The 26873-nt window shown below is 44.3% G+C and overlaps 1 long non-coding RNA gene and 1 pseudogene across 1 annotated transcript; one reads left to right on the top strand and one right to left on the bottom strand.

Moving 5' to 3' along the window:
- Window positions 1-271: 271 nt before the first annotated feature.
- Window positions 272-1013, bottom strand: LOC143671956 (ribosomal RNA processing protein 36 homolog pseudogene; annotated as a pseudogene).
- A 4198-nt stretch (window positions 1014-5211) lies between these two features.
- Window positions 5212-10830, top strand: LOC143670530 (uncharacterized). Its single transcript, XR_013169390.1, has 4 exons — window positions 5212-5664; window positions 6688-6871; window positions 8652-8799; window positions 10088-10830. It is a non-coding gene; the product is annotated as an uncharacterized LOC143670530 (long non-coding RNA).
- The last annotated feature ends 16043 nt before the right edge of the window (window positions 10831-26873 follow it).

Consider the following 26873-nt stretch of genomic DNA (forward strand, 5'->3'; position numbering starts at 1 on the left):
ATTAAGGCAAGAGTGAGAGTGTGAGAAGGATATGCAGATAATGATAAAACAGATGCAAGCAGAAGCAGTGGGACATGGAATGAGGTCAAGCTGTTTTTCTTGCCCAGACCTAGAGGCAGTCCAAGAGCCCTCTAATTTTTGAGCCAATCCAGTTCAAGAGTAGCTGTGATCTTTGCCCTTGAATGGAAAAGAACCAGTAGACCAGGCCAAGTCCAAGGCCCAAAGATGCATGTCTCACTGGGACAATGGCAGATATGAGGACAGCTCCTTGTTACTCTTTGCCCAAAGGAAGATGTCTCTTGTCCTTGCTTGCATTTCAGCACCTCAAGAAACTCTCCAGCTTCTTGCTGAGTTTCAGCTCCTTGAATTTCTCGGCTAAGGCCAACTGGCACTGCTCAGATTTCTTCAAGAAGTATGGCCAATGGCCCTGCAGGGCCTGAGCCCACCGTTTCTACTTCAAGGCCAGGCACAGCTCCTATTGCTGCTTTTGTTCCTGCTGTGCCATTTCCTGCTGTTCCATGAGCTGAAGCAGCTGCTGTAGTTTCTTCCCCCCCCAATTGGTGCTTCTTCAACTGCTTTTTCACAATCTCTTTCTCTTGGGCTCTGATGTCATTCAGGAATTGATAAGTTTTATCAAACACTTCAGGATTATATTCCCTTGACAGATCATCAAAGCTGGGGTCTCGGGTCACCTTCTTGCTGATGGGAACAGCTTGATGCAAATATGGCACCCGGACCTTGGCTGACATTTCCAGAGGCCTGTGCTTTTCTGCAACACATGCATTTTGGGCAGGTAGTCTAGAATTTTGCTTCCTAGTACTGTTTTGAGCTACCAAATTTTTGTATATCTTATTCCCCACTTGGCTCTGCAATTCTAACAGCTCTTCAAATGACATGTTGAACGTGTCTGCCATATGGGGGACTTGGGTTGGATTCCCGGTCCATGCACCTTTTGCAGACCAGAGTCGAGGCCCCTGCCATCCTCCTGGCCATCCGCAACCCGGCAGGCACATTGTGCCGCAGCCCCAGTTCAGGAATTCTCTTTCATCATCCAGTCATGCGGGGCTCAGAAAATGAATTGAAAAGCCATGTTTTAATCCTAATCCCATTTTGCAAAGGCAGCTGTTTCTTTTTATCCCTACTCAGCATTGTATGTGTGAAACTGTAGTTAGATCATCTTCCTGGAGATGTGATGCAATCGAGAGTGATTGGGAAACTAGATTAGGTGACCACATGTCTCCACCCATTCTGGCGGGTCTTGGTTATTTTCTGAAGTTGAAAACAAGAAGAAATATTTTGGATATTGGAGATTCGGAGAGAGCAGAGAATGGTGCAGCAGCTCAAAGCAGAGAGTCCACCGGCCAGTGACCTTTGGAGATGAAGAAGAAAAATGCCTCCCAGGGACCTTCATGAAACAGAAAGTCAGGAGAGAAAGCTAGCAAGTAGGACAGATTTTGATACCAGAGAGTGGGGTGCTACTGCGGTTTGCTAATACCGAACATGTTAGAATGGTTTTGTCAATGGATAAAGGGAAGATTCTTAAAGAGTTATGAGAAGCTTGAGAAGACCAAGGATGTTTGGAAGAGACTGTTGACAGAAATGTAGACTGAAGATACGTCTGACGAGGCCTTAAACAGAAATGAGGCGTGTGTTATTGCAAACTGGAAGGAAGGCGATCATTGTTTTAAAGTGACAGATACTCTGGAAAAACTGACTAGTGGCTTTGGCTGGAAGGCAGATTTGAAAAGTCATGAACTCGGATATTTAGCAGATGAGATCTCCAAATTATATGTCAAATGTGCAGCCTGGCTTACACTCACAGCTTATAGTGAAATGTGACAGGAGAGAGATAAGCTGAAAACTGAACCCTTGTGTACAAAGAAACCAGAGATTGATGTCCTGGAAACTTCTGGGCCTCCAGAAATGGAGACCCAGAGAATAGTGCTCCACTGGAGGATTTGAACAGATGTGGAACCAGTCAGCCATCTCAGAGAAAGCCAGGATTGGATGTGGATTTATCCAGGAAGGATTTGTGGAAACTCCTTAGGTCTGATGGGCATGATCCAAATCTACTGCCTAGAAAACCAATGAGAGTGCTGTGGGACCTGTATAAACAGAGCCGCTGCCAGTCTGGACTAGGGGGTTCAGCGAAGGGACACATTGGATGTAAAATAACTTCGGAGGCAAAACCACGGAGGTGGAGATCTGAAGTCAAGAGGCCTCGGGCCAGGACAGCAGACCCACCCAAGCACATGGAGAGGGTGAATATGCCCCACAGTCAGAAGGTGGGCCTTCCACCTCTTTGTAGTGGAACAGTCATGTTGCTTCAGGCCTTGGAGGGAGTGAAGCATATTCCTTGGGGATTGGGGAGAGCCTGGTTGCCACCACATGGAGGGTTCAATGTAATTCGGAATGACAGAGAGCCTGGACGCAGCCCCAATGTTGGGAGATGGTAGAGCCCAGAAAATGGTGGTCTGCCCAATGGCCCCCAAGGTTGCATTTGAAGAGAGGCAGTCCTCTGCATACGTCCTTGGAAAGGGTGGGGTTGCCACTCTAAAAACCCTGAGGATAAATGACTCTCACACTTTGAAATTTAATGGACTTTGCCTTGAAGGTTTTGTAAAGTGTTTGGTTCCAGTGACCCCTGTGGTCCTTCCTCCCTATGGAAATGTGGTTATGTATCTTATGAATGTTCCTCCTTTGTATTTTGGCAGCAAATAACTTATTATCAGTTTGCAAAGGTCCGGAGCAAATGGAGAAATTTTTACCTTAGCACTGTCCATGCTTTTAACTAACTGTGATGAGACATTGTCCTGATTATAAGCTTGTATTAATCTTGTATTTGAATTGTTACTGGAATGGTTTAAGGTGCTCTGATATTGTTATGAATTTAATGTATTTTGTATATGGGGAAAACATGTTCTTCTTGGGGTGGAGGGTGGAATGTACAATTTTGAAAGGATGTGTGTCCCTAGAAAAGCCAAGTTTTGCAAAGGCAGCGGTTTCTTCTAATCCCTACTAAGCATTGTATGCTTGAGACTGTAGTTTGATCATCTCCCTAGAGATGTCATGATATCGAGAGTGGTTGTTAAGCTGGATTAGGTGACGACATGTCTCCCCCCATTCCATGAGCTCTTTGTTAATTTCTGAAGTCAAAAACAAGAAGAAACATTTTGGAGATTGGAGACTCTGAGAGAGCAGAAAATGCTGCAGCACGAAGCAGAGATTCCAACAGACAGCGACCTTTGGAGATGAAGAAGGAAAATGGCTCCTGGGGAGCTTCATGAAACAGGAAACCAGAAGAAAAAACTAACAAGTAGAAGAGATTTTGGTACCGGAGAGTGCAGTGATGCTGCGATTTGCAAATACCAAACATGTCGGAATGGTTTTGTAAATGCATAAAGTGAAGATATCAAAAGAGTTCTGAGAAGCTTGAGAAGACCAAGGATGTTTGGAGGAGACTGTTGGTAGAATGTAGACTCTAAATATATCTCTGCTGATGCATTAGCAAGAAATGAGCATGTGTTAATGCAAACTGGAAGGAAGGTGATACTTGTTTTAAAGCGGAAGATACTCTGGCAAAACTGACAAGTGGCTTTGGCTGGAAAGCAGATTTGAAAAGTCATGATCTTGGATATTTAGCAGAGGAGATCTCCAAGTGAAATGTCGAATGCGTAGCCTGGTTTCTCCTCGCAGCTCATAGTGAAATGTGACAGGAGAGAGATAAGCTGAAAACAGAACTTTTGAGTACTAAGAAACCAGAAGTTGATGTCCTGGAAACTTCTAGGCCTCCAGACACAGAGGCCCAAGAGAATAGGCTCCGGGTGAGGATTTGACCAGATGTGGAACCAGTCAGCCATGTCAGAGAAAGCCAGGATTGTACGTGGAGTTATCCAGGAAGGATTTGTGGAAACTCCTTAGGTCTGATGGGCATGATCCAAATCTACTGCCTAGAAACCCAACGAGAGTGCTGTGGGACCTGTGCGAACAGAGCTGCTGCCAGTCTGCACTGCGGGTTCAGCGAAGGGACGCATTGGAAGAAAAATAACTTCCGAGGCAAAACCATGGAGGCTGAGGTCTGAAGTCAAGAGGCCTCGGGCCAGGCGAGCAGACACACCCAAGCCCATGGACAGGGTGAATTTGCCCCAAGGTCAGGAGGTGGGCCTGGTGGCAGTGGAAGAGTCATGTTACTTCAGGCCTTGGACAGAGTGAAGCACGTTCTTTGGGGTTTGGGGAGAGCCTGGCTGCCACCACATGGAGGGCTGAGCATGTGCCCCGGACATAGCAGAGAGCCTGGGTGCGGCCGCAATGTTGGGAGATGGTGGAGCCCAGAAAATGGTGGTGTGCCCAATGGCCCCCAAGTTTGCATTTGAAGAGAGGCAGGCCTCTGCATACGCCCTTGGAAAGGGTGGGGCTGCCACTCTCAGAAGCCCGGAGGATAAATGTCTCTCAGACTTTGAAATCTAATGGACTTTGCCCTGAAGGTTTGGAAAAGTGCCTGGGTCTGGTGACCCTTGTGGTCCTTCCTCCCTATGGAAATGTGGTTATGTATCCTATGAATGTTCCTCCTTTGTATGTTGGCAGCAAATAACTTGTTATGTGTTTCCAAAGGTCAGACCAAATGGAGAAAATTTTACCTTAGCATCATTCGTGCTTTCAACTAAGTGTGATGCGATTTTGTCCTGATTTCAATCTTGTATTAATCCTGTATTTTAAATGTTACTGGAATGGTTTAAGGTTCTCTGATGTTCTTTTGAAATCAATGTATTTTGTATGTGGGTAAAACATGTCCTTCTTTTGGTCCAGTGAGTGGAATGTGCGGGTTTTGAAAGGGTGTGTGTCTCCGAGAAAACCCAAGTTTATTCCTAATCCCATTTGGGAAAGGCAGCAGTTTATTCTAACCCCTATTCAGCATGTTATGTTTGAAACTGTAGTTAGATTGTCTGCCTGGAGATGTGATGTAATTCAGAGTGGCTGTTAGGCGGGATTAGATGATGACAGGTCTCCACCCATTCCGGGCAGTCTTGGTTAGTTTCTGAAGTCGAAAGCCAGAGGAAACCTTTTGGAGAATTGTGGAGGGCCAAGGGCAATTAATCAGGCCCAAGCAGGAACAATCAATCAGGCCCAAGTAGGGAGAGTCCCCACACCATTGGGGCGGAATGTCCCCGAGAGTTAAACAATAACCAATGCTAAGAAACTGTGGGACCGGGATATGTTTTGGCAACAGCTAACGGCATTCTTCTGCTTCTATGAACCGCTTGCTTGCTAGCAACTGCAAAAAGAAACCCACAGCATGATTTTAGCCTTTATAAGCACACCTTGAAAACCTCTGGGTGCTGCTCTCTGAATCCTCTTTCTTGGAGGTTTCTGAGGCAGTCTCCGGCCGGCTAATAAAGACTCCAAATTGGCTTGCAGTTTTGAATTGTGTGGTCTCTCTTTCAGTGTGCCTCACAACATTTGGAGGTCCCAGCGAGATCGTCCCTAATGGGACATCTGGTGACCACAGGTCCTGGGGACCACCCCCGGAACTGAGGTCGACCTAGGGGAAGGCCTCAGAGAGACGTTCCTTCACCCCAGGCAAGGACCAGGAACAGGCCGGTTCTACAAGACCCTCAGAAATTATGCAAAATCTGGTGGAGTCATCTGTTTCTGGGAACCTCATGGGTGAGTACAGGTCTGTTACTGGATCCAGGTCAGGGACCTCTGGAAGGCTGGACGGAACATTACTTTCAAGGTCAGGTCCCGGAGCAAAATGTTGCCCGGGGCTTCTGATTTGGAATCAGTTAAGGATAAGGCTTTTGTGTGTCTTGGTTTAGTTTTTCCCTTCTCTCATCTGTTGGTCTCATTGCATTCTGTGTTGCTCGGTTGCATTCTGTGTCGTTCTTGTCATAATTGCCATGGATCAGTCAAGCTTATCTGTCTATACTCCCCTTCAATGTTTTTTGAAAAATTTCCAGGAAATTCAGCGGAAGGCTGGAGACTACGGAGCTCCTGTCAATTCCTTCAACTTAAAAAAAAAAAATTCTGCTCACGGGAGTGGGCAACTTTTGGTTCTGGGTGGCCTCTGGAGGAAACCACAGCTCTATCTATGGCTTATAAAATCCAAAGGACAACTTTTGGTAATCCAGGCCACCCTGACCAAATCCCCTATATACTAACTTAGATTAAAATTTTAACAAAAACCCAAGTGCTTACAGTCTTGCCTGAAGTCCCAAAAAGAAAGCCCCCCACCCCAGAGCCAAATCGGTCTTCAATAAAAACCTCTCAAAAAAAGGGACTAATGGGATCCCAATATTAACAGGACCATCAGAGGATCTGCTCTTGATGGACCCTCCCCCATACCCAACAGCCCTCTGCCCCCTCTACGGCCAGAGGGGAGAAACAGCCATGAGGCAGCAACCAGCCCCTCTAATAGCCGGGAGGTGGCCTTCAGTCCCCCCCATACCTGAAGTGGCTCTACTTACCACCCTTCTTCTGGTGCACAATCACAGGATTCTTCTGGAGTTCCAATTTTACCCTTGAGGCAGGTTGGCTCTGCCCCGGGGGACGAGCGCCCACCTTTCATGGTATATATATATCCCCTTTTCCTCTAGCAATCTATATAATTGAAAAAAACAGAATCCCTCTTTCTCTGAAAAGCCCCAAGGGCTCATCTCCCTCTTGGAGACTGTCTTTTTTACCCACCAGCCCACCTGGGATGACTGCCAACAGCTCCTCCAGGCCCTCTTCACCTCTGAGGAAAGAGATCGAGTCAGGAGAGAGGCGAGGAAGTTAATTCTTGGACCTGATGGACAATCTACTACCGAATCAACCCGATTAGAGGCTGTGTTCCCCTCCACCTGTTCCGGATGGGACCCCCACACTGATAGAGGTAAGGAGGCTCTCAATCAGTATTGCCAGACTCTGCTCCAGGGAATACAAGCGGCGGCCAAAAAGCCGACCAGTTATCTCAGGTAAGCGAAACCATACAAAAGCCGGACAAATCTCCGGCCGCTTTCTTTGAGTGCCTCCCGAAGGCATACCGCTTGTACACCCCTATAGATCCAGAGGCGCCCGAAAATAGGTGAGCCATAAATATAGCATTTGTCACCCAGTCAGCCGCAGATATAAAAAAAATTACAGAAATTAAAAGGACTTAAGGGTAAAGTGCTGTCTGAACTGATAAAAATTGCCCAAAAGACTTTTAATAACAGAGATGACCCCAGGACCACGCAATCCAAAAAATAGCCAAAATTTTAGTATCCTCAATGGCTGAACAGGAAAAACAAAAAGGAAGATGGGAAACCATCGAAAAAAGAAAGGGAAAAGGTTAAGCCTAGGTGCAAACCAACATGCCTACTGCAAACAAAATGGACATTGGAAAAATGAATGCCCTAAAAGAGAACTTAAAGGAAGGAAACCGGCTCCTGTTCTGGTTGAAGAGGCAAATTGACGGGGCCAGGGCTCCATTCCGTTGAGCCCCCGAGAGCCCAAGGTCACCCCCCTTCTCCCGGTCCAAAAACCTGGGACCGACGATGTCTGGTCAGTGCAGGATCTCCGAGAGGTAAACAAAAAAATTGAAACTATTTACCCCACTGTGCCTAATCCATATACGCTCTTGAGCCTGTTACCTCCCAGCCAGCAAGTCTACACTGTTCTAGACTTAAAGGATGCCTTCTTTTCGCTTCCCTTGGCTGCGGTAAGTCAACCCATCTTTGCTTTTAAATAAGCTGACCCCGAGTGGGGGTTCTCTGGACAACTAACCTGAACTCGGTTGCCACAAAGTTTCAAAAATTCTCCCACCCTGTTCGATAAAGGCTTAAGCCAGAATCTAGCTCATTTTAAACAAAGACATCCAAAAATAACCCTCCTACAATATGTAAATAACCTCTTACTGGCAGCTAATAATCTGTCAAACTGCAAAGAAGCAACCAAAAACTTGTTACTGAAACTAGCCCAGTTGGGCTATTGGGTCTCAGCCAAAAAGGCCCAACTCTGCACCAGTTCAGCGACATACTTAGGGTATAAATTAAAAGGGGGGGGGAAAAACTCTGTCCTCTAATAGGATTGAAGCTATCCTAAAAATACCCCAACCAAAAACAAAAAGGCAGATATGGAAGTTTTGGGGAGCAGTTAAATATTGCCGGCTCTGGATTCCCGGGTTTGCAGAAATAGCCAAATCCCTGTACATCAGCGCAGGGGGAAAGGAGGAAGCCCTTACATGGACTGAAACTGAGTACAAAGCTTTCAAAATGCTAAAACAAGTGCTTGTGAGCACTCCCGCCTTAACCTTGTCAGACCTGTCCAAACTTTTTCAACTCCACATTGCTGAAACCCGAGAAATAGCAAAAGGAGTCCTCACTCAGACACTAGGACCATGAAAAAGGCTGGTTGCTACCTGTCTAAAAGACTAGACTATGTGGTGGCCAGGTGGCCAAGCTGCCTCCAAGCCATTGCTGCCACTGCCATTTTAGTGAAAGAAGCATCTGAATTAACTCTGGAACAGGGCTAACACACAGTGGCCCCAGATTCAGTAGAAACATTGCTAAGGAGCCCACCTAAGAAATAGCTCTCAGACGTCCAGATAACCCACTATCAGGTACTGCTGCTGGTCCCCCCAAGAATCCGCTTCTTAAAAATGGCGGCTCTTAACCCTTCCACCTTGCTTCCAGATGATGACCCGTCCGAGCCTATCCATGAGTGTCACAAAATTTTGAAATCTCTCACGAACCTGAGGGCTGACCTCACCGACAACCCCTGGCCAGATCCTGATGAAGAATTATATACAGATGGAAGCAGTTCTGTCTCGGAGGGTATCAGGTATGTGGGGCCAGCGGTGGTGACTGTGGACTAGGTCATCTGGGCTCAGGCTCTAGGACATGGGACTTTAGCCCAGAAGGCTGAACTAATAGCTCTGACCCAAACCCTAAGGTGGGGAAAAGGAAAGGTTGTCAACATCTACATGGACAGCAGGTACGCCTTTGCAACTGCGCATGTCCGTGGGGCACTGTATCAGGAATGGGGCCTTTTAACATCAGGAGGAAAGAAAATTTAAAAAATGTACCAGAAATACTCGCCTTGCTAGAGGCTATCTGGTTGCCAAAAAGGGCAGCTGTTATACATTGCAAAGGACATCAGACTGTTAAAACTCAAATTGCCAGAGGAAACGCCCTAGCTGACAAAACGGCAAAAGAGGTTGCCCAAAAACCAGTAGGGACATTGCAAATACTTCTTGCTCTGCCAGGGCGTATATTGCTGAGCCCTCCAAATTATACCGGGGAAGAAATTAAACTGGGAAAAACTCTGGGCACTAGAACAGATCCGGATGGTTGGAAAATTCTCCCAGATGGGAGAATCCTAGTGCCACAGCAGCTGGGGAAAAATTTAGTTACCCTGGTTCACCAAAATACACACCTGGGCAGTACAAAACTAACTGAACTTTTATAGAGAAATTATTACATCCCCCGATTGCAGCAATAAGCCTGGCAGGTGTCGTCCGGATGCCACAACTGTGCCCAGGTAAATTCCGGCCAAGGGAAAGAAATACCTCCAGGAACCAGGCTGAGGGGACAAGCCCCAGGAGGGCAGTGGGAAACAGACTTCACGGAAATATTACCTGGTCCATATGAATACAAATACCTGTTAGTCTTCATTGACACTTTTCCAGATGGACTGAGGCATTTCCTACCAGAATCGAGACAGCACAGATAATAATAAAAAAACTAGTTTCTGAAATTGTCCCCTGATTTGGCCTCCCAACTGCAATGGGGTCCGACAATGGGCCAGTGTTCATTGCCCAGATTACTCAATTATTAGCAAAAGTATTAAATATCAAATGGAGGTTACATTGTATTTATAAACCACAGCGTTCAGGACAGGTTAAGCAACTAAATAAAACAATCAAAGAAACTTTGAGTAAACTAAAGCTCAAGACTGGCAAAAACTGGGTGAGTCTCCTTCCATTTGACCTCCTAAGGACGAAATGTACTCCCTGTGTTAAGGGATTACCCTATATAAAATCAAGTTTAAACAACCCCCTCCACTAATCCTTAACTTGGGGGGACAAATAGCTGAATTAAATAACCATTCTCTTCTAAAATCATTACAGGCCCTGCAATCTACCACCCAGAAAACTTAGGAACTGGTGAAGGCAGCCCATCTGGGACCAACAAATTCTGCCCCTAAAAAAGATCTATTTCTGGTGCAGCCTGGAGACCTGGTCTGGATAAAGAAGCTTCAGCCAGCCACCTTGGAGACCTGGTGGACGGGACCCCTGCCAGTAATATGAAAATGCATTTTCCGGTCCCCATGGCTGACCATGCTCTTGTCCTCTGTAGCAGGGCCCCTAATTCTCATATTATTAAGTTTAATGTTTGGACCCTGTCTAACCTCATATGTGCAAAAAAAACTACAAACCGTTAAATTATTAGTCCTTAAAACTCAATATCAACAAATTTATAAACAAATAAAGAAACAATGATTTAATTCTCTCATAAAACCAGTGGGGTATGTGGAGGGCCAAGAGCATTAATCAGACCCAAGCAGGAACAATCAATCAGGCCCAAGTACGGAGAGTCCCCACAACAGTGGGGCGGAATGTCCCTGAGAGTTAAACAATAACCAATGCTAAGAAACTGTGGGAACGGGATATGTTTTGGCAACAGCTAGAGGCATTCTTCTGCTTCTATGAACCGCTTGTTTGCTAGCAACTGCAAAAAAAAAAAAAAAAAAACCTCAGCATGATTTTAGCCTTTATAAGCACACCTTGAAAACTTCTGGGTGCTGCTCTCTGAATCCTCTTTCTTGGAGGTTTCGGAGGCAGTCGCCGGCTGGCTAATAAAGACTCCAAATTGGCTTGCAGTTTTGAATTGTGTGGTCTCTCTTTCGGTGCGCCCCACAGCAGATTGGGGATTGAGGTTTGGGGAGAACCTGGCTGCCACCACATGGAGGGTTGACCGTGTGCCCCGGACATGGTAGAGAGCACGGGTGCGGCCCCAATGTTGGAAGACGGTGGAGCCCAGAAAATGGTGGTGTGCCCAATGGCCCCCAAGGTTGCATTTGAAGAGAGGCAGGCCTCTGCATACGCCCTTGGAAAGGGTGGGGCTGCCACTCTCAGAAGCCCCGAGGATAAATGTCTCTCAGCCTTTGAAATGTAATGGACTTTGCCCTGAAGGTTTGGAAAAGTGAATGCTCTGGAAGCACTAAGCAGAAGTCCACGAGCCAGCGACCTTTGGAGATGAAGAAGGAAAATGCCTCCAGACACAGAGGCCCAAGAGAATAGGCTCCAGGTGAGGATTTGACCAGATGTGGAACCAGTCAGCCATCTCAGAGAAAGCCAGGATTGGACATGGATTTATCCAGGAAGATTTTGTGGAAACTCCTTAGGTCTGATGGGCGTGATCTGAGGCTACTGCCTAGAAACCCAACGAGAGTGCTGTGGGACCTGCGCGAACAGAGCTGCTGCCAGGCTGTACTGCGGGTTCAGTGAAGGACACATTGGAAGAAAAATAACTTCCGAGGCAAAACCATGGAGGCTGAGGTCTGAAGTCAAGAGGCCTCGGGCCAGGCGAGCAGACACACCCAAGCCCATGGACAGGGTGAATTTGCCCCAAGGTCAAGAGGTGGGCCTTCCACCTGGTGGCAGTGGAAGAGTCATGTTGCTTCAGGCCTTGGACAGAGTGAAGCACGTTCTTTGGGGTTTGGGGAGAGCCTGGCTGCCACCACATGGTGGGTTGATCATGTGCCCCGGACATAGCAGAGAGCCTGGGTGCGGCCGCAATGGTGGGAGACGGTGGAGCCCAGAAAATGGTGGTGTGCCCAATGGCCCCCAAGGTTGCATTTGAAGAGAGGCAGGTCTCTGCATACACCCTTGGAAAGGGTGGGGCTGCCACTCTCAGAAGCCCGGAGGATAAATGTCTCTCAGCCTTTGAAATGTAATGGACTTTGCCCTGAAGGTTTGGAAAAGTGAATGCTCCGGCAGCACTAAGCAGAAGTCCACGAGCCAGCGACCTTTGGAGATGAAGAAGGAAAATGCCTCCTGGTGACCTTCATGAAACAGAAAGCCAGGAGAGAATGCTAGCAAGTAGAAGAGATTTTGGTACCGGACAGTGGGGTGGTGCTGCGATTTGCAAATACCAAACATGTCGGAACAGTTTTGTAAATGCATAAAGGGAAGATTCTGAAAGAGTTGTGAGAAGCTTGCGATGGCCAAGGATGCTTTAAGGAGACTGTTAGTAGATGTGTAGACTCTGAAGCTACCTCTCACGTGGCCTTAAACAGAAATGCGGCACGTGTTATTGCAAACTGGAAGGCAGGCGATCCTTGTTTTAAAGCAGCAGATCCTCTGGCAAAACTGACAAGTGGCTTTGGCTGGAAAGCAGATTTGAAAAGTCATGATCTTGGATATTTAGCAGAGGAGATCTCCAAGTGAAATGTCGAATGCGTAGCCTGGTTTCTCCTCGCAGCTCATAGTGAAATGTGACAGGAGAGAGATAAGCTGAAAACAGAACTTTTGAGTACTAAGAAACCAGAAGTTGATGTCCTGGAAACTTCTAGGCCTCCAGACACAGAGGCCCAAGAGAATAGGCTCCAGGTGAGGATTTGACCAGATGTGGAACCAGTCAGCCATGTCAGAGAAAGCCAGGATTGGACATGGATTTATCCAGGAAGATTTTGTGGAAGCTCCTTAGGTCTGATGGGCGTGATTCGAGGCTTCTGCCTAGAAACCCAACGAGAGTGCTGTGGGACCTGTATAAACAGAGCCGCTGCCAGTCTGCACTGCGGGTTCAGCGAAGGGACGCATTGGAAGAAAAATAACTTCCGAGGCAAAACCATGGAGGCTGAGGTCTGAAGTCAAGAGGCCTCAGGCCAGGCGAGCAGACACACCCAAGCCCATGGACAGGGTGAATTTGCCCCAAGGTCAGGAGGTGGGCCTGGTGGCAGTGGAAGAGTCATGTTACTTCAGGCCTTGGACAGAGTGAAGCACGTTCTTTGGGGTTTGGGGAGAGCCTGGCTGCCACCACATGGAGGGCTGAGCATGTGCCCCGGACATAGCAGAGAGCCTGGGTGCAGCCGCAATGGTGGGAGACGGTGGAGCCCAGAAAATGGTGGTGTGCCCAATGGCCCCCAAGGTTGTATTTGAAGAGAGGCAGGCCTCTGCATACGCCCTTGGAAAGGGTGGGGCTGCCACTCTCAGAAGCCCGGAGGATAAATGTCTCTCAGACTTTGAAATCTAATGGACTTTGCCCTGAAGGTTTGGAAAAGTGCCTGGGTCTGGGGACCCTTGTGGTCCTTCCTCCCTATGGAAATGTGGTTATGTATCCTATGAATGTTCCTCCTTTGTATGTTGGCAGCAAATAACTTGTTATGTGTTTCCAAAGGTCAGACCAAATGGAGAAAATTTTATCTTAGCATCATTCGTGCTTTCAACTAAGTGTGATGCGATTTTGTCCTGATTTCAATCTTGTATTAATCCTGTATTTTAAATGTTACTGGAATGGTTTAAGGTTCTCTGGTGTTCTTTTGAAATCAATGTATTTTGTATGTGGGTAAAACATGTCCTTCTTTTGGTCCAGTGAGTGGAATGTGCGGGTTTTGAAAAGGTGTGTGTCTCCGAGAAAACCCAAGTTTATTCCTAATCCCGTTTGGGAAAGGCAGCAGTTTATTCTAATCCCTATTCAGCATGTTATGTTTGAAACTGTAGTTAGATTATCTGCCTGGAGATGTGATGTAATTGAGAGTGGTTGTTAAGCGGGATTAGGTGACGACAGGTCTCCACCCATTCCGGGCAGTCTTGGTTAGTTTCTGAAGTCGAAAGCCAGAGGAAATCTTTTCGAGATTGGAGATTGAGGTTTAGGGTGAGCCTGGCTGCCCCCAAATGGAGGGTTGAGCGTGTGCCTTAGACATGCAGAGAGTCCCGGGGGGCCCCAATTTTGGGAGAGAGTGAATCCCAGAAAATGGTGGTCTGCCCAATGGCCCCCAAGGTTGCATTCAAAGAGAGGCAGTCTTCTGTGCAGGCCCTTGGAGTGGGTGGGGCTGCAGCTCTCAGAAGCCCCGAGGGTGAGTGCCTCTCAGATTTGAAATGCAATGGACTTTGCCGTGAAGATTTTGAAAAGTGCTTGGGTCTGGTGACTCCTGTGATCCTTCCCCCCATGGAAATGTGGTTATGTATTCTGTGAATGTTCCTCCATTGTATATTGGCAGCAAATAACTTGTTATGAGTTTTCAAAGGTCCAGAGCAAATGGTGAAATTTTACCTTAGCACTGTCCATGCTTTTAAACGTGATGAGTGTTTGTCCTGATTTTATTGTTGTCTTAACCTTGTGTTTGAAATGTTACTGGAATGATTTACTGTTCTCTGATATTGGTATGAATTTAATGTATTTTGCATATGGGGAAAACATGTGCTTTTTAGTGTCCAGAAGGTGGAATGTGCAGTTTTGAAAGGATGTGTGTCCCCTAGAAAAGCCATGTTTTAATTCTAATTCCATTTTGTAAAAGCACCGTTTTTTTCTAATCTGTACTCAGCATTGTACACTTGAGACTGTAGTTTGTTCGTCTGCCTGGAGATGTGATGTAATCGAGAGAGGTTGTTAAACTGGATTACCTGACGACATGTCACCACCCATTCTGGTGGTCTTGGTTCATTTCTGAAGTCGCATAAAAGAGGAAACCTTTTGGTGATTGGGTATTCAGAGAGAACATAGAATGCTGCAGCAGCATGAAGCAGATAGTTAGCGACCTTTGGAGATGTAGAAGGAAAATGCTCCTGGGGAGCTTCATGAAACAGTAAACCTCGAGGAGGTGGCCTCAGATGATGACATGTCTGCCATGTGTCCTTCCAGATGAAAGAGGGTCCCTGACCATGTTCAGCATGTGCTTTTCCAAATGAGTGACTGTGAGTGTGTTTGTCATGTTCCTTCTCGCTTGAGAGAGAAACCCTGAACTTCATCGGCCTTATTGAACCAGGTTTCTCTCCTTGGATGCCTTTGATTGGACATTTGTATGGACTTGTTGTAATTGGGACATTTTCTCGGCCTTAGAACTATAAACTAGCAACCTATTAAATTCCCCCTTTTAAAAACCATTCTGGTTCTGGTATATTGCATTCCAACAGGTAGCAAACTAGAACATAGATATACACATAACAATGTTGATGATTTCTCTCTTTTTAGAAAATGTTTATTAATGAAAGTGATCAACATACAAACATGAACATTCTTAACATATGAACATTTCATATGTGCAATCAATGGTTCACAATATCATCACATACTTTTATATTCAGCACCATGATAATTTCTCAGAAGATTTACATCACTCCACAAAAAGAAATAAAAAGAAAAAAGAAAAAACTCATATATACCATACCGTTATCCCTCCCTCTCATTGACCATTCGTATTTCCCTCTACCCAACTGATTTTAACATTTGTTTCCTCTATTATTTATTTATATTTAATCCATAGTTTTTACTCATGTGTCCATACCATAGATAAAAGGAGTATCAGATACAAGGTTTTCACAATCACACAGTCACTTTGTGAAAGCTATATCATTATACAATCATCTTCAAGAAACAAGGCTACTGGAACACAGCTCTTCAGTTTCAGGCACTTCCCTCCAGCCTCTCCATTACATCTTAAACTAAAAAGATGGTATCTATATAATGTATAAGAATAACCTCTATGCCAACTGCTCAACTCTAATTGAAATCTTTCAACCACTGATGCTTTATTTTGTCTCATTTCTATCTTCCCCCTTTAATGATGTCTTTTTATCCCATTGCGTCATGCCCTTTTAATTTGTAAAAAGCTCTTCCTCAGCTTTTCTCTTCTGTTCTTCAGATAATATGTCCAGGTTCTTTTAAGTGCTTCTGACTAGTGATGATTTGGAAGACACCCATCAGCTTGCTAATTTACTCTGAATACCATTAAATGGTTTAATAAACGCTTTAAATGGCACTGTCCTGAAGCCAAGCACAAACTTCCACGGAATGGGCTGTTGAAAGTAGAGTGCAGTAACTATTTTCTTTCCCTCTTTCTTCTGGTTTTGCACCTTGAATAAGATGTTGCTGTGTTTAACTCACATTCTAGTCATGTTTGAAACTTTTGTCGGTTTGGCACGTGTTTGCTTATTTCCTACTGCCATCTGGTGGCTAACGTTGACAGTACAGCTTATTTATTGTATTCTGGCAGGGAAGCAGAAATACATTTGAGCTGATGAGCCTATCTAGAACTAGAACAATATGAATCTTTTTTTCAAAGAAGAGCTGAATCATTCCTATTCCCTCATAGAGTTCCTGTTGTGTGCCATGAATTTCGGAACCCAAGTAGAGGATGCTATGCACAGCAAGTGCATAGCTACAGAAAATATGCCAGCCACATCTCCGTTTGGGTTTAACTCTGGTTAGGCAATTGACTGTGAGCAAATCACTTTTCCTTCTCAGTTCTCAGTTTCCGGAGTTTGGGACATAGCAGTTTATAATTTGTCTCTTCATTTCTCTTTTTTTTAAAGTTTTCTTTTCATTGTGGCTTTTAATTTCAAAGACTCAAATTTATCAATCTTTTATAGTCAACACTCTTTGAATCTTGACTAAGACAATTTTTCCTAATCCAAGGTCTAAAACGTATAGAAAATTTCCATAATTGTAGAAAATTTTATTGGATAGAACTGTACGAGAAGCTTGGTAATCCAGTCATTCTGATGGCTGCTTTATAAGTGCCTCTGTAGTAGTTTCAGAACAGGGATCTATTAGAGGCCTAGTGACTCTAATATTTGGTAGTCTGTACTAAAGACATAATAAACTGAAACAGGTTAAATTTTTAGTGAGATCAGATTCCTAGTGAACCTAACGGTTCATGGCCTATACAAAACCAGTTTAAGGTTGGTCCATGTGACCTGATAGGTGGCAGTTGGCGTGCTTTTTAGTTCTTCTGGATCAGTCCAGGATGAGGTCCCAGGTGGTACTGAAGTACTATTTACTATTTACACTCCAATTTTCTAAAGATTGAGTGTTGTCAAAGTGGTTGTAGTTACTGCTCTTTACTGTAGTTATGGCTGTCATTTTCCAAATATATCATGATCATTACAGTGATTTTAAACTCCATGCAAATTCCGCAGTTCTCACTAGAGAGATTTTGCATGCAAGGCCATCTTGTCAGTAGAGTTATTTCACTAAAATACAACCAAAGTGATTTGAGGCTAAGGTCCTCTATTCTGGAATCCTCATGTTGTTACCAGCTTTTAGGCCTAAAGCAAATAAGCCGATATTCTTTTATTTTAATTTTTCAGCAACTTTACAGCAAATGATTCCTTTTTCTCTTATATATTTTACTAGAAATCTGTCAAAGCTTAAATTAAGTTGAAGTCTTACTTTAAAGATATTCAGAATTATATTTCTTAGACATTAATTGTATTTCCTTCCCCAAATATGGTGAGCCTAACAAGTGTGGGATTTTGCCCCTAAATTGTTTTCTGGAAGGCTCTTTGTTGATAATTATTTTCCAGATTAGAATTTTATTGTTAGTTTTTCTTTGTGTCAAGCATTGTTTTCTCAAGAGTACCACTTCGTCAATGCAAAAATCCCTCATTTGGAATGACCCATTAGCATTACTTTATCATGTGAACCAAGGGAATTTAGAAGATGGTGGGTATCCCTTAAGGTAGAACTTTTGCATATTTTATTTATCTGGGGGACCCGAGGGCATGCTTATGTAACAGGAATTGTTTGATAGTTATGCTTTCCTATTCAGCCATTGGGAGGACAATGGGGCCTTTAACGTTCTAGGAGTTGTTGTGTAAATACTTAGCTTCCATTGTCTCCCTTGGGTTTTCTGTTGTTTCTTTGATAACCAATTTAGGGACGTTTATGTGATTAGTGCCTTTCACTGATATCTTCACATTTCTGTGACTGCTTTAGCTTTTATCTAAGCTTTTGCCCTATCACTTACTGCCAGTGGATGAACTTCCTTTCTGTGCCGTTATGATTGGTCCAATGTCAGGGTATTCAGATTCATGTAAAGTGTAGGCAAATACTAAAGGTTGCAGATTCACAGATAAAAAATTACAGAGGCCACAAACCGTCTTCCTCTTTGATTATGTAGGGGTCAAATGGCCATTATGTGAAATGTCTTCCTTTCTTTCCTCTCACTTGTTCGACAATTGATTCACAAATATTTCCATTCTCCTATGGTCAGGGATCATATAAGGCCAAGTGTTGCAGCAGATAATACACTCACTCTGAATCCTAGTGTGACTTTATACACCCATTTTTACGGACACCTGTTTAGTAACCTATAAGACGGAGGGATAGTCCTTTACTGTCAAGGGAAAGTGCCTTGAAGGTGGTTTTAACCTCATTGTATGGCCCCTTCCTAGCTTCTTTGATTTAAAGGTTTGGTGTGGGAGTTACATATTCTAGCTAAATGAGGTATTTGTACACTTTACCAACAAATCAAAGCTGTCCTTCACACTTCTTCCAATCTTGAAAGCAGCAAAAATTTTTAGTTCAGGCAGGATTTTGGCATTGTTATCCAATTTGATTTATTCAAAGACCCATTTCATAGATGAGGAACTCGAAAATCCATTGGAGTGGTGACTTCCAGACTAGAAATGCAGCTTATTTCCAGACAAGTGTTCTTCCTAGTGTGGCACTGTTATGTTGAAACCTCCTCGTGTAACTGGGTGAATTTTGAGCTGACTAAACCACGCAGATGTCTGCCTTTCAATCTTTTAGGCCACTCCTCTTCTGCTCCCTCCGCCCCTAGCCCCCCCTCAATTCATAAGGCACTGCAATTCGCAGCCGCGGCCATATTTCTTCTTCTCCTGGGGATGCATAGTTGCTAATTGTAGCTCTATCTGTCCTGTGGTTCTTTCTGGAACATTTTGCAGCCCCCCTAACCCCTCAGGGCATATTTCTCTTAAAATCACGAAAATTCCATAAAATGGTTTTTACAATGCTGAACTTTCTTCTAGTATTTTCTTGACACCTCCCTTCTGTTCCCTCCCATTTTTTCGGCCACTTGAGATACTTTTATGCAATTTTCCATTTTTTAGGAAGTATTCTTCGGATAGATTTTTGTTTGACGCCTCTGTTTCTGTGATTTAGTCCCCTGCCCCCTTTATCTATATTTTGCCCATCGGGGCTGCGGATACCTGGTTATATTATTTTTTCCTTCGCCCAACGGGGCCATGGATACCTGCTTTAAATCTTTTTTATTCGCCCATCGGGGCTGCGGATACCTGCTTTTAATTTTTTTTTGCTTAGCCCATCGGGGCCGCGGATACCTGCTATTCCCCCATACCCCCCTAAATCCTGTGGCCCATCGGGGCAATGGATCCCTATTTTTTTTTCTTTTTAAAATAAACTTTTTGGTCCATCGGGGCTGTGGATATCTGCTCTTATTATTATTATTTTTGCCCATCGGGGCCTCGGATACCTGCTTTAATTTTTTTTTTTCTGGCCCATCGGGGCCGCGGATACCTGCTTTGAATTTTTTTTCATCACCCATCGGGGTTTTGGATGGAAAAGTGATGGGTTTTGTGGTTTGTTACTATATTTGGAATATCTACAAGTTTTTGCAGCTGATCATTTGGTGTTGTGTGAGTGGATCTACGGCTTTAGCTGGGGGTCGACTTTACAGTTAGCTAAAGGGGTGATCAGAGGTTGGGGAGATAAAATGGCCACCATTGTAGATTTGCTGCGTGGCAGGGGTGAGGACTAGTTGTTTGTGCTAAGTGTAAAATTAGGGTGGCAAAATGGATTGGAGACGTGGTGGCATGTGTGTTGTATGAACTAAATGTTTTGAGTGTGTGAATTTAGAGCTTGTTAAAATCTTTGCATGAATTGTGATATGGAGAGGCAGAAAAGCAGGATAGTTGTGTGTCAGTAGAAAGGCTAGTTGAAACTAGGAAGAGAGAATTTATGCGCATACTTCAAAATGGCGATTTTGAGTTAGCAGCATTGCTCAGCATGGCTGCCCTTGCTTTGTTAGATTGTCTAAAATGGCGGATCCAGTTCTGTCGTAGCGTTCCAAGTGGCGGGAAGGCCACATTATGGTGGGTGAGTCTTTGTTCTAGGGCCTAGCATGGCGGCCCAGGGATCCAGCATTTTGTGAAAGATGGCGGCTGAGGCTCTTGCCGCAATGTAAAATATGGCGGACCTGTCTTTGTCTTTGCCGTGTGCACTTCCTGGCGTGTTTTGCCGCAGGGGTAATGTGTCACGTGGTCATTATGGCCGTCTGTCACGTGGACGTCTTGGCGGGTTTTGACTGGTACAATCTCGGCGGGCTTTGCACAAGGTACCCCTGCCGCATTGTTAAAGATGGCGGGCGGGCGTGGCCGCTGCGTGGTAAAAGCGGGAGAAAAGATGGGTTGGGCAATACTGGATTGTATCTTCAACCGAACCAACCAGAAAGGGGAGCGGGATTGTGCATGGCCAATTAAAATGGAGGGTGAGGATTCGTTGAGTAGGCTGCTGTCTTTATGCAGCCAGTCAGGAGGAAGAAATGGAGGAGCCATTTTAGAAGTCTCTCCACGTGGGTGGTCCCTAAGGTCTTTTTCAAGGACGTTTGCCATTTCTGCCTTCCTCAACTCTTGTGTGCCATATATGGATGTACATGCTGAATCGCACACCATTCCTCTACATCGCTGCCAAGGCGTAAGGCTATCCTTCTTTTTCCTGGTCTCTGTTCTTCCTTGCACTTGGCCTGGACAGTTTTCCAGGCCTGCGTGGGGTGGATATGGCTGTGAGTTGTGGCAAGGACCAGAATGGATCCCAGATGATCGTTGGCCAACAGGTGGCAGAAGAGGAATCCCTGTCTTCCTCAAGAGGAACACCTACCCCGTGGCTCATGCTGGGGTCGGATTTTGATTTATACTTATCTGTTGGATGATTTTTGAAGAGTTATAGCACGGAAAAAGTTAATTAAAAATTTAAGGTATGCCCAGTCCAGGCCTTGCTCTGTCCCTCTCCTTGATGCTGCACTAATTGACTAATGACTATCACATGGAAATCTTGAATTGTTATGATCTCAAGTTTTCTATTCATACTGTTATATATGGGGTATTAATACCCAGAATTTAAATTTTCTGTTGTTCTCTGCCTTCCTCAGCGTCCCTCAACCTAGCCCCAGCCCCAGCCCTTGCCCAGCCCCAGCCCCAGCCCTTGCCCAGCCCCAGCCCCAGCCCTTGCCCAGCCCCAGCCCCAGCCCCAGCCCCAGCCCCAGCCCCAGCCGCAGCCCCAGCCCCAGCCCCAGCCCCAGCCCCAGCCCCAGCCCCAGCCCACCGCACCCACAGAGCCTATCTTCTCCCTAAGGTCCTATCCCCAGTTTGCGTTGCTTCAGCACTCAAAATCAGTGTCCCTTGCTTACCCATTATTGGGATAACCTGTTTACCTCTTTAGCCTCCTGATATCCAATGCCAATTACCTGAGTCCCCATTCTCAGTTAATGTGCACAATCCTATTTGTCCATATTCACATGTTAGAACAAAAATCCCTACATCCTATGTATTAAGAAATGTTAGTTAATTGAAAAGATATATTAAACAATTACTGTTCATAATTCCAGTTACTTATCCTCAAAATACCCTGCCCTTATGGAACAAGAAAGCATTCCTCTGTCATTGATGCAATACACAATCCTAATTTTCTACCCTCTTTACATTGTTACTGACTAGTGCTCAGTGTCCTTTTTTCATGCACAGGATGTTGATCACCTAAAATTCCTTGTCCATAATCCTGCCCATTAGATTAGACTCCAGTACAAATAATTTATATTCAGCAAGGGAAACATAATTCAAGGCATCTGCACTGAAATAGTTAATGTGCCTGGTCCCAATTGCCATAGTGTTGACCACTAAATAAAGACAAATTATCCTTTTTGACTTTCTTCTGGGAAGTCCTGCTGTTCTTGGGCAGTTAAAGTACAAAACAGTAGGTCTTCAGTGGTTTCCCTTTAATCCCATCCCAATCCCTTCTGCATTGCTGCTGACCACATTTTAAAAATTAATGACTTAACCCCATTTTTCCATTGTCTTTTTGATTACCTTAGGGCCTTTGCAACTTCTGCAGTACAGCAAAGGTGTTGATCCTCAAAGTCCCTTCCATTTTTATTGCTTGCCAGTAGTGCAGTTCATCAACCTTACATTGGTATATAAAATCCTAATTGTCCATAGTTCTGTACCCATTAGCCTGGGATATTCCCTACCTCTGTGCCATTGCTTCCAGGGAGTTAAAGCTACCCAAAGTCCTTTCTCCTAAACTGTCGATGTGCATAGTTGCATATATCCATGGTCCTGTGCAATAAAGATTGATTGCCACGCCATCCCACCATCTGTGGGATGTTGCTAAGGTGTGCATATAATTCAAGAACCCAGCTCTTAGACAAATTGCACAGTTGTTGTCCAGAGTCCTGTCCAATTGAAAGGGCCACTGTAGTCATTTGCATACTGTTGGCTGATTACCGAAGTACCCTTGCCTTGCATTGTTGACGTCCATAATTGCATTTGTCTATGATGCTTTGCATTAGTCCCACCCACTCCCCTTGTATTCCGTTATGGGTTGCTTACTAGTCGAGATTTCTGCACAAAGACACTTTATGTACACAATCTTAATCCACTGGAACTGAGCCTTTTATATGAGGATCCCCCCACCTTCTTTACATTAAGAGGTTACTGATTACCTGAGGCCCCTTCTGACATTGCATTTGTCTATTTCTCCTTTTGCTAGTCTGGGATCCTATCTCCTTAATATTCCCTTTGCATTACTGTGGAGGTACTGATCACCTAAACCTTTTCTTTTGGGATTGTTAATGTGCATAATTGCAACTATGGTCCTTTCCATTAAGATAAGGTACCATACTCTCACATCCTATTAGCATAACCACAGTGTGTTGACCACCAAGGTCCTTTCTTGTGAATTGTTAATGTACACAGTTGTGTTTTTCCTGAAAGAGTGCACTAAAGATCTTACCCACTTGTGTTAAACAGTGGATGACCTCTATTCAAGACCTTTGTCCTAGGATAGTTAATGTGAACCATAGAAATTAACGCCTGTGATCTGATTTATAGCAAGGGGTGTTAATGTCCAAAATTACAATGTACAAAATCCCTCCCATTAAACTAATATCCCTGTCCATAACTCTTACTTTTGGAACACTAAATGTGTGTTCCAAATTGTGCATGATTGTACATTAAGTGCAATAATTAAGTGCACATAATTAAAAGGATTAATTTCCAATTGTCCCTTGTCCTTCAATAAGCCAATAACCTCACTTATTATAGTTGGAGATTCTGACTACCTAAAGCCTGTCTCTTGACTGTTAATGTGCAAAACTATACCAAGACTTCACCCCTCCCAATTACTTTGCATAACAGTAAGGGGTGCTGACCAACTATGACTCCTATTTAAATGCGCATAATTGCCGTTGTCTATGCTCCTTTATGTTAGCATAAGATACCATTTTCTCCCTTCATTTGCATTACTGAAGGTCTACTAACTCATTCTCTTGGACTGTTAACGCTTACAGTTGCTCCTGTATTTGGACAGCAAGTAAGAAACCCGCCCATTCTATTTGCATTCCAGCAGGAAGTGGCTACCGTACGAGGTCCTTACAATACTACAACAAAGTGCACAATCTCAATTGTCTGCAACCCTGCCCCTTTAGATCAGAACTCCTGCACCTAAGCAAAATTGCAGGTGCTGACCATTTTTACAACCCTTTACTTGGCATTGTGAATATTTGTAATTACAATTATCCATGGCCCTTCAAGTTAGATTTGGATCCCTAACTCAGACCCTCTCTTCATTCTTGCATGAGGTTTTGACCACTTAAAACCTCGTTGTCAAACTGTTAATGTGCATAATTACAGTTACAATCACACTCCCTTTTTATTACTACAAGGGTGCTGGCCCCTACGGTCCTTCATTTAGCCTACTGTACTGTGCATTAGGTAAGGACCTCCCCTCTCTGCTACTGCCTTTGCCCTTCAGCCGGGGGTACCCACTGCTTTTAAGATCCTTATGGTTGGATAATCGATAGACATGTTTTTAATTGGCCACAGTCACAGCCCTTGGACATTAATGTACTTAATTTTACTTGGTTCATCTTATTACACTGAGGTCCTGCTCTCTCGTATCTCTTTTGCATTACAGCAGGGAGGCTGACCCCAAGGCCCCTTTACTTGGTCTATACTGTGCGTTATTGTGTTTGTCCAGTTCTTACACATTAGACAAAGTGCTCCCCACACCCCCTCAATACTAGTTTCTTTTGCTTTCAGCAGGGAGTGACCCTACCTAAAGATAGTGCATTTGGACAGTCAGTGTGCACAATTTTAAATGACCATAGCTATGTCTCTTGGACATTCATGTGCATAATTGCACATGGTTGATTCCGTTTGAATAGGATCTACCCCTTCAGACCTTTTTTGTAGTACAGCAGGGATGCAGGCCAGTAAGATCTGTCTCTTTTTTTGACCTTTTATTGTGCATTAATTGCATTGGTTCATATTCTTGTGTCCTAGATAAGTACCTCCCCTCTCCTTTACTTGCTTTGCCCTTCAGCCAAGAGTGCCCACTCCTTTAAAGATCCTTATATTTGGACTATCAAGACATGATTTTAATTGGCCGCAGCCATGTTCCTTGAACATTAAAGTACATTATTTTTCTTGGTTCATCCTATTCACCCAACGTCCTACATACAGTAGGGAGGCTAATCCCTAAGGTCACTTTTCTTAGCCTGTTAATGTGCACAGTTGTATTTGTTCCAGCTCCTGTGCACTAACAAGAAAATGTGTGTTGACACCTCCCCTCCCCCACATTCCTTTGCCTTCCAGCTGGGAATGCCTTTACATAAATATATTGCATTTGAACAGTCAAAGTGCACAAATTTAAGTGACAACAGCTATGCCTCTTGGGCATTAATTTGCATAATTCCACATGGTTAATTCCATTGGAATAAAGTCCTACCCCCTCAGACCATTTGGCAGTACAGCAAGTGCGCTGGCCATTAAAACCTCTTGGTGACCTCTCATTGTGTATAATACCATTTACCCATGTTGCTGTGCACTAGATAAAGACCTTCTTACTCTCCCACTCCCGTTGTCTTGCAGTTGAGAGTGCCCTCTGCTTTTAAGATCTTTACTTTTGGACAGACAAGAGGTATGTTTTTAATTGGCCACCACCAAATATATCCCTTGGACACTAAGGTACATAATTTCACCTGGCTTGTCCTATTTTCTTATATCCCTTTTGCATTACAGCAGGGTTGCTGACCCCTAAGGTCCTTTTACTTGGACTGTAGTGCACCTGATTGTATTTGTCTGGGTTTCTTTGCACTAAATAAGGACGCTCCCTATAACCCACCATCTTTCTTTACCTTTAAGCAGGGATTAGCCCTACCTAAAGATAGTGCATTTAGACAGTCATTGTACACAATTGTAATTGATCAATGACTATGTCTGTTGGACATTCATGTGTATAACTGCACATGGTTAATTCCATTTGTATAAGATCCTACCTCCTCAGACCTCTTTTGCAGTACAGCAGAAATGGTGGCCACTGAGACCTCCCTCTTTTCTTGGTCTTTTACTGTGCATTAATTGCATTTGTCATATTCCTGTGCACTAGATAAGGACCTACCCATACCCCCACCCCGTTCACCCTATAGTTGGAAGTGCTCACTGCTTTAATGATCCTTGTATTTGGACCACCAAGAGACATGATTTTAACTGGCCACCACCATGTCCCTTGGATATTAATGTATATAATTTCTCTTGGTTCATCCTACTCATCTGACCTCCTGCAATAGGGAGGGTAACCCCTGCAGCCACTTTTCTTGGCCTGTTAAAGTGCATGGCTGTGTTTGTCCCAGATCCTGTGCACTAACAAGGAAATGTCTGTCGACAACCCCACCTATCGACTTATTCCTTTGCCTTCCAGCTGGAAATGCCCCTACATAAATGTATTGCAATTGGACAGGCAAGGTGCACAAATTTAAGTGACAACAGCTGTGCCTCTTGGACATTAATTTGCATAATTGCACATGATTAATTCCGTAGGAATAAGGTCCTACCCCCTCAGACCATTTGGCAGTACAGCAAGTGCGCTGGCCATTAAAACCTCTTGGTGACCTCTCATTGTGTATAATACCATTTGTCCATGTGGCTGTGCACTAGATAAAGACCTTCTTACTCCCCCACTCTCTTTGTCTTGCAGTCGGGAGTGCCCACTGCTTTTAAGATCCTTATTTTTGGACAGACAAGAGGTATGTTTTTAATTGGCCACCACCATATATATCCCTTGGATACTGAGGTACATAATTTCACTCTGGCTGTCTTATTTCCTCATATCCCTTTTGCATTACAGCAAGGTTGCTGACCCCAAGGTCCTTTTACATGGACTGTAGTGCACCTGATTGTATTTGTCTGGGTTTCTTTGCACTAAATAAGGAAGCTCCTTATAACCCACCATCTTTCTTTACCTTTGAGCAGGAATTAGCCCTACCTAAAGATAGTGCATTTAGACAGTCATTGTCCACAATTGTAATTGATCAATGACTATGTCTATTGGACATTCATGTGTATAACTGCACATGGCTAATTCCATTTGAATAAGATCCTACCCTCTCAGACCTCTTTTGCAGTACAGCAGGAATGGTGGCCACTGAGACCTCTCTCTTTTCTTGATCTTTTACTGTGCATTAATTGCATTTGTCATATTCCTGTGCACTAGATAAGGACCTACCCATACCTCATCCCCTTCACCCTCTATTTGGAAGTGCTCACTGCTTTATTGATCCTTATATTTGGACCACCGAGAGACATGATTTTAACTGGCCATCACCATGTCCCTTGGATGTTAATGTATATAACTTCTCTTGGTTCATCCTATTCATCT

This window comes from Tamandua tetradactyla, chromosome X, assembly GCF_023851605.1.
Source record: "Tamandua tetradactyla isolate mTamTet1 chromosome X, mTamTet1.pri, whole genome shotgun sequence".
NCBI lineage: Eukaryota > Metazoa > Chordata > Mammalia > Pilosa > Myrmecophagidae > Tamandua > Tamandua tetradactyla.